Source organism: Bos taurus, chromosome 6 (genome assembly GCF_002263795.3).
Source record: "Bos taurus isolate L1 Dominette 01449 registration number 42190680 breed Hereford chromosome 6, ARS-UCD2.0, whole genome shotgun sequence".
In the NCBI taxonomy this organism is placed as follows: Eukaryota; Metazoa; Chordata; class Mammalia; order Artiodactyla; family Bovidae; genus Bos; species Bos taurus.
The window spans coordinates 13209489-13221527 of record NC_037333.1 but is presented as its reverse complement, the minus strand read 5'-3'; the positions used below and the strand labels follow the sequence as shown (position 1 = coordinate 13221527).

Below are 12039 nucleotides of genomic sequence, written 5' to 3'. Positions count from 1 at the left end.
CCACACCAGTATTCTTCCCTGGAGAACCCCCTGGACAGAGGAGGCTGGCAGTCTACAGTCCCTGGGGTCACAAGAGCTGGACACTCTTAGCGCTTTCCTTTTTCATATCAAGAACTGCCTGCAGAGACCACATGTGAGGAACTGTGGTTGACATCCAGGAGCTAAGAGTGGTCCCCAGTCAACAACAACCAAGAAAATGGCAACCTTGATCCTTCTCTGGAATTCTACCAACAACCCGCATGGGCCTCAAAGGAGCCCCTATTCCAAGCTTCACATGAGAACTGTAGCATTCTCAGCTCTAATGTGCCCAGATTTCTGTCGGACAAGAACTTGAAATAATAAATGGGAGCTGGGTTGTTTTTGGGTTTTTTTTGCTTTTGTATACCGAAGAACCTTTATAACTTTTCTTTGAAATTCTTAAATACTTATAAAATGTCGATGCTCTAGTTATAATATCATTTTATAAACATTTAAATGCATCTTCATTTATAAATATATTTACTTCATAGAACAGATTGTTTAATGGGTGTTAAATTTGTGTTAATTTTTAGGTAACAATAGAACACTAATATGGTTTTTTTGGTTAGAGGAGCCCAGTGGATTATGAGATCCCCAGTTGATCTGATCCTGGAATCCCCAATCACTTATTATGAGAGCCAGAGGCTATGGAAGCAGGAAGAAAAGGGCCAGTTTGGGAGAGTGAATTGTTCTACCAGGGCTTCCCTGGTGGCTCAGACTGTAAAGAATCTGCCTGCAATGCAGGAGACCCAGATTCAATGCCTGGATCAGGAAGATCCCCTGGAGAAGGGAATGGCAACCCACCCCAGTACTCTTCCCTGGAGAATCCCATGGACAGAGGAGCCTGGTCATGGGGCCGCAAAGAGTCGGACATGACTAACAATTAAAACTTTTTTTTTTCTTTTTATTAGTCATTTACTTTCTCAGTTTTGGGGAAATATATCAAAAGGGCTCTACCAAGATTTATCAAATTACTACTAATGAAATCTTTTATTCCTTCACTTGAGAGGATACTTCTTTAACCCAGCAGGCTCAAAAAGGACTGAGAAAATTAAAAGTTATTGATATCAATATTTTTTTCAATAAAATGTTAAGCATTTACCAACCTTTTCATGTACTTTTGTTATTTTTTGTCAGAATTTGGAGCGCAGATTTGTACTGAAGGATGATGTCCACTATGTGATGCAATTAGACAGTCCTCACTGTTAAATCAAGCAGCCCGACGAGATTTTCTATGAGATAAATTCCAACCTCATTTTTCAATCCCCCCAAAACTTGGTAATATAGGTGTCCCTGTGACAAGCTCAGCTGTACACACTAATTCTAAAATAGAGTACTGACTGGAGCCTTAACAAGAATTTCTTTTGATAATAGATCAAAAACAATGTCATGCTCATTTCTTCTAACTGACATTCTCTCAGTGGACTGGCTCTCCATTCTGACTCAATCCAAATAAGGAGTTTTCTTACACTTTCTTAAGACGAAGGAAATTCTCTGTAGCAATACAACTCCCAGAATACCTTTCACTAAAGCAATTCCTAAAGGGGAGTGTCTTATGGCACAGAACTGCTGAAAAGTGCCCGAGCTGAATTACACAATCAAACTCTGAGACAATAACAGGCCGTGTTTTCTTTTAAATTCCTACTTCCTGAAATGGAGGCTGTTTATAAAAAACAGTATATTTCAGGGCACTTGTGCTGTAATTAACTTTTTAAGAGTTAGATTTGCTGGTTTAAAGTGTATTTCCTCTTCCTCGAGATAATGGTGAGTATCAGCCTTTTAATGACAAAAGCGCAGTATACGTAGGTATAAAAGAATAATTTTTAAGGAAGTATTTTCTTAAATTGTGATCCTGTTTCCATCCGGTGGTCTTCTCTACATTTAAATAACTTTGGAGTTTCTAGAACATTTGCACTTCTGAAAACTCCCTAGAAAAGGAGGGGGAGTGGGGGGCGGGGAAGGGTCACCTATAGTGGTGTTAGGTTATTAGGAAGAGAAGAAAAGAAACGGGTTTTTTTTTTTTTTTTAAGGTTTAAATGATAAAGTCCTCAAGTCCAGAGGCATGCTAGAGCTGTTAGTGAAAATCTGGCTTCATTTATCACTGAATTGAGGTGTTTGATTAAGTAGTTGGGATTACTTATTTGAAAAATTAACCCTGGGACGTTTGGCTGGAGTATGTAGGCAGTGATAACAGCAGCTATCACGTTTATGATGGCTTCAGTAATTTCTCCAGGAAACAGATAAGGCTGGAGAATTACTCTTCTCATTTGGGAAGAACCGAGGGGAATTCTACATATAAAGAAGTATTATGTAGAGGGAAAATATCTAGAAAAATTAAAATTCTTTCGTATTTGTATTCCAAAGAGTCTTTTCATTCCAAAGCGTTTTCATTAAAAGCATTATTCTTTAATGCCAATTTTAGCATTTAAAATTAAGGCTCCAAATGACTTTGGAAAGCCACAGATTAAAAACCTTTAGAATTGTTTGGAATTTGCAGGTGGGTGAGTGTGCAAAGAGGCAGGATCAGAAAGGAGGGGACTTTATGTCACAACGTAATGGCATCTCTGTAGTGTCCGCATCTATCTGCCTCTTCTTTAGACTTGGTGCAGCTAGTACTCTTATGAGAAACCGTATCCACTTTTGGTTGGCTGATACTTTATTGTGATAAACGTTTATAATTCCTCACTTGGAATGACTTGCTGTACAAGTCTATACTGGTGTTTCAGCACGGTCTCCACATTCTTTTGTTTCTCCTCTTTCTTCCCTGCGAACTAAAAAGAGCAATAGCAGTCGTACCACAGAAGCTGTGTTCCCCTAGGAGCTGATTGGTCTGTCAACAGATTATGTGACTGTATGGTATGCATTATTTGGGGTAGGGGTGGGTGTAGGTTAATTTACCACTTAGAAGACACACAGACCTAAACAATTGTCAAACCAAGTCTTTCTATCCGCTTTATATCCAAAAAAATTTGTCTCTCTTCGCATCTCTTCTGTCCAAATTCTATCAACCTGTAGCCTCAAGGAAACAAAAGACTTTGAATTATTCTAGCAATAATTTACTTTCTACTGCAAATGTCTTTCTGAGCCTGAGATGAATTCTTCAATTCTTCCCCCAGCAAGACACCAGAATTTTATACTCATCTACTTGCATGAGTAGGGAGACAATAAATATATATAAATATTTTTTGAAGTTGAAAAAGCCATATGTAAATTATGATGGACATTATAAAATCCCACACAAAATAATACTGTGTAATGAGTGCACCTGACTTGTTAAGCTGTAACAGTCTCCCTTCAAGTGCTGTGTGATTTAAGCTTGGGTTTAGAAGCTGGAATTTTTATTAAGAGTAAATGTGTGCATTTCAAGATATTTCTGAAATTCCATGGCTTCTCCCATTCCAAAAGAATTTCACTGACCCTTTTCCCAGAACATAGCACATACACTGCTTTTCCTGTCCTTTAATCTATTTCAGAAAATGATGGCTTTTCAAAATAAAATGTTCATTGGAAATGCTTTTATTTCCTGAGTTTTAAGTCTCTAGCTTGAAGAACTTTAACAGGACTGTACATTCAAACTTTTGGTGTAAACTAATTCCTATTTCTTTTTATTGTATTTGCTACCTCTCTCTATACTCTGGTCTTTGTTACTGACGCGCAGGCGTGCTCAGTTGCTAAGTTGTGTCCGACTCTTTGGTGACTCCATGGACTGTAGCCCACCAGGTTCCTCTGTCAATGGAATTTTCCAGGTAAGAATACTGGAGAGGTTTGCCATTTCCTCCTCCAAGGGATCTTCTCAACCCAGGGATGAAACTCTCTTCTCCTGCATCTCCTGCATTGGCAGGCAGATTCTTTACCACTGAGCCACCTTCTTATTGACAGTGACATCTATTTTTGCCATGTTGCTTTGCAAATCACAATGAAGATGTTGTGATTTCCTTTGTTTCTAGAGTTCTATGGGACAGACAGATTTAAAAGTAAGAATATTATCTGATGCCATCTTTCTTCTATGGCTGAAAAAAGAGAAAGAGATGATCGCAGCTTAAATATCAGTTACATATTCATTTAACTTGCCCAAAGTATGGTATACAAATCACCGATTTTAGGTGACACATATCCCTACTTTGAAACTTTGAGTTGTGCTTAGTTCAAGGTACATTGAAAATGTAATTAGCTTTTAAAATCTATAATTTCATGGATATTATTGCTCAGGAAGATGTTAAGTAAAAATAAATTTACTATTGATTTTAAGAAAATGATTAAATAAAAACTATTACAGGTAATACACAGATATAGTAAAGATTGTGAAGGTGGCATGTGACTGACGAAAGTTTTGGAGATACTGCCCTATCATGTTTGAGAAGTGGATATTTTCTGAACCAGTGAAGTATCTTTGAATTTCACTGGTCCTTGGTGACAGATTTCAATGTTAACACGATCTGTTGAATTGCCTAATTATAGATGTACAAAATATAGATAGATAAAGAAATGCTTTATCAAACTTTTATCAGACCTGCAGCCCTCACCACTTGTCATAAAATTGAAGAGATGCAGAATCTAGCTAATAGTTTTTGAAATAAGAATCATAGAGAGGATGAATTACTCAGAGTAAGGATTATGGCTCCATTCTGCCTGTTTCACTGAGACACCATTAACTCTGAAATTGGGGTGGGGTTGGGGCTGGAAGGTAGGAGTTTGGGGAGGACATGATAAACATCTTGCAGGTCCAGGGCCATTAATATATCATGGTATGTGCCAGTGACCATTAAAATGGTCATATTGGCAATTTTAAGGGATTCATTCTAGGGAGGAAATAATTCTAAGTCCCATGGAGAACATGTAGCTGCTATGCTAGCAGACCAGGCTGACACTGATCCTATTACTTGCTGCTGAATTTTGAGAGATGTGAAATAGTATTGTAGAATCACAGAGTTGGAAAGGACTATGGAGTCCTTAGCAAACCCTCCTAATTCAAAATTGTTTCTTTTCCTAACATTCTTTTTTACATTTTATTTTTAAATAGATTTTTTAAAAGAATACATAAAATTGTTTTATGCTAGAGTGTAATTTACAATGTTGTGCTGGTCTCAGGTGTACAACAAAGTGATTCCATTATACGTATACAGATACATGTATATGTATCCTTTTTCAGATTCTTTTCCCATCGAGGTCATTACAGATATTCAGTAGAGTTCCCTGTGCTATGCAGGGGGTCTCTGTTGATTATCTGTTTTATATATACTAGTGTGTATATGTTAATCCCAATCTCCTAATTTATCCCCCACCACTCCGCCTTTCCCCTTTGGTAACTTTAAGTTTGTTTTGGAAGTCTGTGAGTCTGTTTCCGTTTCGTAAATAAGTACTTTTGTATCTTTTTTTTAGAGATCACATGTAAGTAATGTCATACGATTTTTATCTTTCTGTGTCTAACTTACTTCACTTAGCATGATAATCTCTAAAACTCCCCCAGTTTTAAAGGTGAGGAAATTGAGGTCTAGCAGGGAAAGGTGACTTGCCTAAATTCACACAACTAGTTTGTGACACAGACAGAATTAGAACCAGATCTCCTAATGTGTGATGAACGGAAAGCGACTGGGAGGAGGGGACTACTGTGTGGCTAGGATTCAACATGAAGTGAACAGATCCCAGAGTTCAGGAATTCACAAACAGGCAGTATCTAAAGGTCTGATAAACCAAGGAAACATGTCTCTCACTCACCATAAATGACATTCAATCTGTTCACCGCTGCTAAATTAATAAATAATAATATGTGCTCTGTTGCTTCAGGCGAGTCTGACCCTTTGCAACTCCATGGACTGTAGCCCGCCAGGCGCTTCAGTCCATGGGATTCTCCAGGCAAGAATACTGGAGTGGGTTGCCATGCCCTCCTGCAGGGGATCTTTCCAACCCGGGATTTGAACCCGTATCTCCTGAATCGCCTGCATTTCAGGTCGATTCTTTACCGCTGAGCCACCAGGGAAGCCCCTGTAAATAATAATATAAATGTTTATTATTCAGGCTTCCCGGATGGCTCAGGGATAAAGAATCCATCTACAGTGCAGGAGATGTAGGAGATACAGTTTCAATCCCTGGGTCAGGAAGACCCCCTAGAGAAGCAAATGACAAACCACTCCAGTATTCTTGCCTGGAAAATCCGATGGACAGAGAAGCCTGGTGGGCTTACAGTCCACAGGGGTCGCAAAAGAGTTGGACATGACTGAGTATGCACACATTCATTGTTTATTAATGCATATTTATTAAGCATATTCTGTGCAGTAGTCCCCCCCCCCCACCGCTTATCTATGGTTTTGCTTTTCATGGTTTATTTACTCTTGATCCAGAAATATTAAATGAAAAAATTTCAGAAATTCCTAAATTTTATTTTTTTAATTCTTTTTAATCTAAAAAGAAAACTTTTTAGCTGTGCTGGGCCTTCATTGCTGAGCGGGCTTTTCTCTAGTTGCTGGGGGTGGGGGAGCTACTCTTCTCACTGCATTGTCTTGCACCGGCTCTAGGAGTGTGGGCTTCAGTAGCTGCAGCTCATGAGCTCAGTATTTGCAGCTCCTAGGCTCTGGAACACAGGCTCAACAGTTGTGGTGCCTGGGCTTAGTTGCTCCCCAGCATGCGGAATTTTCTCAGAGGGAAGGGATCAAATGTGTGTCTCCTGCAACAGATTTTTTACAACTGAGCCACCAGGTACTTGCTAAGTTGCTTCAGTCATGTCTGCTGCTGCTGCTAAGTCACTTCAGTCGTGTCCGACTCTGCAACCCCATAGACGGCAGCCCACCAGGCTCCCCCTTCCCTGGGATTCTCCAGGCAAGAACACTGAAGTGGGTTGCCATTTTCTTCTCCAATACATGAAAGTGAAAAGTGAAAGTGAAATCGCTCAGTCGTGTCCAACCCTTAGCGACCCCATGGACTGCAGCCTACCAGGCTCCTCCGTCCATGGGATTTTCCAGGCAAGAGTACTGGAGTGGGGTGCCATTGCCTTCTCCTCAGTCATGTCTAACTCTTTGCAACGTTATGGACTGTACCTCCCAGGCTCCTCTGTCCATGGGATTCTCCAGGCAAGAACACTGGAACGAGTTGCCATGATCTCCTCCTGGGGACTCTTCCCAACCCAGGGATGGAACACATGTCTCTTATGTCTCCTGCACTGGCAAACCAGTTCTTTACCTTTGACACCACCAGGACGCCCCCAAAATATGAAATTACCTTCCCTTTTGAGTAGCGTGATGAAATCCTGCGCTGTCTGGCCCGCACATGAATCTCGTGATTTGAGTGTTTGTGGAGTGTTGCCCACTGTTAGTCACCTAGCGGCCGTCTTGGTTATCCAGCACCGTCACAGCAGTGAGTCAGCCTTGTTCTACTTCATAATGGCCCTGAAGAGCCAGAGTAGTGACACTGGCAATTCAGGTATGCCAAAGAGATCCCATACAGTGCTTCCTCTAAGTGAAAAGATTAAAGTTCTTGACTTCATAAGGAAAGGAAAAAAAATTGTATGCTGAATTTGCTAAGATCTACTGTAAGGACAAGTCTTCTATTCATGAAATTGTGAAGAAAGAAAATAAAATTTGTGCTAGTTTGGCTGCCACACATCAAATTGCAAATGTTTTGACCATAGTTTGTGATTAATATGGAGTTAAAATAGAAAGGCATTAAATTTATGCAAAAAGTTATTTTGAGAGAGAAACAGAGAGAGACCACATTCGTGTAACTTCTTTTATAGTATATTGTTACAATTGTTCTCTTTTATTATTATTGTTATTCTTCTGCTGTGCCTAATTTATAAATTAAACTTTGTCTTAGATATGTATGTAGGGTATATATAGGATATGCTACTGTCAACCAAAATTGAATTCACAATAAAGTTAAGAAGAAAACATTGTTAGCATTGAAAAAAGGAAAAACTTGATCTTTGCATTCCCACCTTTGAGGTCTGGTTAATGTATTGGGCTTCCCAGGTGGCTCTAGTGATAAAGAACCTGCCTGCCAACGCAGGAGACATAAGAGATGCAGATTCGATCCCTGGGGTGGGATCGAATGGATGCCTCCAGGGGGCATCCCTTCATGCCCCCTGGAGGAGGGCATAACAACCCATTCAAGTATTCTTGCCTGGAGAATCCTGAGAATCCCATGGACAGGGGGGCCTTTATAATGCAGGTGAACATTGCACACTAAACGGGGAGGGAGAAGGCCCAAATGGAGAGAGAATTTTATGCTTAACTTTTCTTGTCTTCCTTTAACATATAAATTTTATCCCATCAATTCTATCCATGGTTTCAGGCATCCACTGGGGTGTCTTAGAAACAATCTCCTGTGGATACAGGGAGACTGCTGTATGTCAGTCTTATTGCTACAAGGCTTATATACATTTATTTTATTTAATACTCACTACAGTTTGTGAGACAGGTACTATTATTCATCATATTTACTTAATAAATGGTAATAATTATTATTGCCACCTCTTTGCTATGCTGTTAACATCACTTCATTACTCTGCCTCGTGCAATACCCTTCCTCTACCTCGAATTCCAACTATTTACTAGAACTCTGCCAATTGTCTCTCGATATCCCTTCTGAGTAAGATGACACACGTGCCAAACCAGACCTTCCCCGGTACCTGCAACTGTGTCTGTCCTTCACTTGCCTTCCTGACTTGAACAAGTAACTCCAAAGGAGGTTCTGGCCTTACCCCAGGCTCCTGCGTCCTGCTATTAAGTGAACATGCCTGCCACATATGCAGTAGGAGAGATCTTTTCTTAGGAACACTTTGATAAAAGTTAACAGTTACTACTGAGGGTTGGGATTAGTCATCTGTGTTAGGTGGGATGTGGGGGCAGGCAAAGTGGTGAGAAGTCTAGTTCTGAAGTAAGGCTGACAGAGAAACAAGAGATAACACATGCAGAAACTGCCCCCAAGTTAACCATAGGATATGAGTGAAACAGAGGAAGGCAACGGCAAGCCGCTCCAGTACTCTTGCTTGGAGAATCCCATGGGTGGAGGAGACTGGTGGGCTGCAGTCCATGGGGTCACTAAGAGTCAGACACGACTGAGCAACTTCACTTTCACTTTTCACTTTCATGCACTGGAGAAGGAAATGGCAACCCACTCCAGTGTTCTTGCCTGGAGAATCCCAGGGACGGGGGAGCCTGGTGGGCTGCCGTCTATGGGGTCGCACAGAGTCGGACACGACTGAAGCGACAGCAGCAGCAGCAGCAGCATGAGTGAAAGAAGCGCCACCGAAATATGTACGGAGTTACAATGTTTAGTTAAATCACTTCTGAATGTATCTAGGCATCACAGTTGAGAGACAAATATCAGACTGCTTGATTATGGTCAAAGAATACTTAAATTTTGGGAACTTACAGTTTTTAAAACTTCATCATAAATATTATAACTATGCATAGAAATAATGCTATCAAACTACAATGCTTATTTCTTAGTGTGACCATGGGTAATTCTTCTTTTCTTTTTTACCATATTTTTTCTCCAAACTTTTTACAGTAACACTGTTTTGCTCTCACAATAATAAAATGTTTCAAAATTCTAGAGTCTTAAAAAATATTTCAGAAATAACTGTGGTACAACCTTAAAATCGTTTATGATCTAAATACTTCTTGATCATGGCTTCTGGGAAGCATCTGGTAGGCTGGTAATAACTCTCATTTGCAAGCTAGTAGCCACCATGTGTGAAAAGGGAAGTTAGAGTGAAAGAAAAGCATTGCTTATTATGCAACAGATTTCAGAAGTTCCACAGCATCTTAACACCATAATTCCCACAAGTCACAGTTGTCAGAGGAAAAACTTCTTAGACTGAAGCTGCACACATACAAAGAAAAAGACTCAGTGGACATGAGGGAACCAAGGAGTTCCCCTGGCCAAATTTTCTCCAAAGATGTATCCCTTCCAATCACCCCATCTGCTTCCACTCAGCCTCTTCTGAACACACAGTTCCTCTAAGAGCTGGCCTTTCATTTCACTTTCCTGGAAATGGGGAGTCATTAGCTGAGGCAGATCAGGATTTCAATGTGGACATTTTTGAAAATGTGATGCTTATTGAATATCCAAATGCACATAATAAAACAAACAATTGAAAATATGCTTCTGTAAAGTTCAAGAGAGAAGTTTGAATGGGAGAGAGGAAATAGATGATTTTCAACCAATACATGTTATTTAAAGTATTAATCACTCAGTCGTGTCCAACTCTTTGTGACCTCATGGACTGTAGCCCACCAGGCTCCTCTGTCCGTGGAATTCTCCAGGCAAGGATACTGGAGCGGGTAGGCATTCCCTTCTCCAGGGGATCTTCCCCACACGGGGATCAAACCCATGTCTCCTGCATTGCAGGCAGATTTTCCATCTGAGCCACCAGGGAAGCATATGTTATTTAAAACCATAAACTAAATGAAATCACCAAGGAGTGGATTTAGATGGAGAAAGCAAGAGGACCAGAGACTGAGCCTTTGCACAGTCCAACCGGATGGGATTTAGGAGAGGAAGAGAACCAGTCAAAAGGCCATGAAGGAGTGACCCGTAATGATGGAGGAAAGACAAAAGACTGGTGTCCTGGAGGGCGGTAGAGGAGGCAGGGTCTGCATCACATGCTGTTGGTGTGTTGACTAAGATGAGGAATGAGAATGGACCACTGGACTTAGGTATATAGAGTTTATCAGTGACTTTGATCAAGGCATTTTCAGTAGAGTGATGGAACAAAAGTCTGATTGGAGTAATAGTTGTCTTCCTGTGTAATCGAAAGCGAGGAAGAGTGATGACCAATTGTAACTTCTCCACTCTCTTGGGGGACAAAGGAACATGAGTTTCCTCTGTCCACTTATCTGGATGTTTCAGATAGCAAGCATGCAGCAATACCTATGACACAATGCAGGAAATAAAAACTTAGAGACTATTTCTTACTGTGTTTGTTCAAAGGCCTCTGCGTTTAAAAATTTTTTTTAACTAGGAGGTTCTTCTAAACCAGAAATGGATTGAAATCTAATAAACACAGATTTGGGGTAAGTTTTCATATGAAACTTTTGAATTCTTTTTTTCCTAGTGCTATAACTCTATATAGTCACTGTAGAAAATATGAAAAGAGGAAAATAATCAAAAAGTATGACTTTAGAGGCAAAAGCTCAATATGTTGGTGTATTTCCTTCTGATTAATTTTTTATGTTTCCCTTATTTTTTAATTGGTGGGAAAATTCCTTTACAATTTTGTACAGCAGTGTGAATCAGTCATAATTATATGTATATCCCTTCTCTCCTTAGCCCCCTGCACTTCCACCCATCCCACCCCTCTGGGTCATCACAGAGAGCCAGGTTGGGTTCCTGGCCTACTGACTATTTTTAAATTGTTTGCATGAATTGTGGTAAAATGCACATCAAGTTTACTTTTATAACTATTTTTAATGTACACATTTAAGTGGTATTAATTTACATTCACCTTGTTGTGCTACCGTTATTCCCATCCATCCACTGAATTCTTTTCACCTTGTACAGTCAAACAATCACTTTTCATTCTCCCCTCCACCCAGCCCTGGCAAGCATCATTCTACTTTCTGTCTCTATGAATTTGACAACTCTAGGTACCTTGTGTGAGTAGAATTGTTCTCTTGTGACTTGCTTATTTCACTTAGTATGATGTTCTCAAGTTTATCTTATTGTAGCCGTTATCAGAATTTCCCTTTTAAGGCTGAATAGTATTCCATCATATGTGTATACCACATTTCTCATATCTATTTGTCTATCAATGAACATATAGGTTGCTTACATCTTTTTTGGCTATTGTGAATAGTGCTGTTATTAACATGGTGCACGGATATCTCTTCAAGTCTCTGCTTTCAGTTATTTTGGGTATGTACTTGGAAGTGGAATTGCTGGATCATATGATTTTTCTACATTTTAATTTTTTTGAAGAACCATCATGCTGTTTGCCATAGCAGCTATACCATTTTGTATTCCCACCAACAGTGTGCTAAGGTTCCAACTTCTCCACATCATGGCCAACACTTTTTCTGTTCC

At 39.9% G+C, this 12039-nt stretch overlaps 1 protein-coding gene across 14 annotated transcripts in view; it reads left to right on the top strand.

Annotated features, from left to right (window-relative positions):
- Positions 1-1618: 1618 nt before the first annotated feature.
- The window catches only part of ALPK1 (alpha kinase 1), a 123738-nt gene continuing 113317 nt past the window's right edge, over positions 1619-12039 (top strand). For 9 of the 14 annotated variants that reach the window (XM_059887695.1, XM_059887697.1, XM_059887694.1 and 6 more), the window contains exons 1-2: positions 1619-1782; positions 3677-3764. The gene's annotated coding sequence lies outside the window, so the exon portion shown is untranslated. The remainder of the gene's footprint in view (positions 1783-3676; positions 3765-12039) is intronic. The other 5 variants (XM_005207667.5, XM_010805922.4, XM_059887696.1 and 2 more) reach the window with 1 other exon arrangement.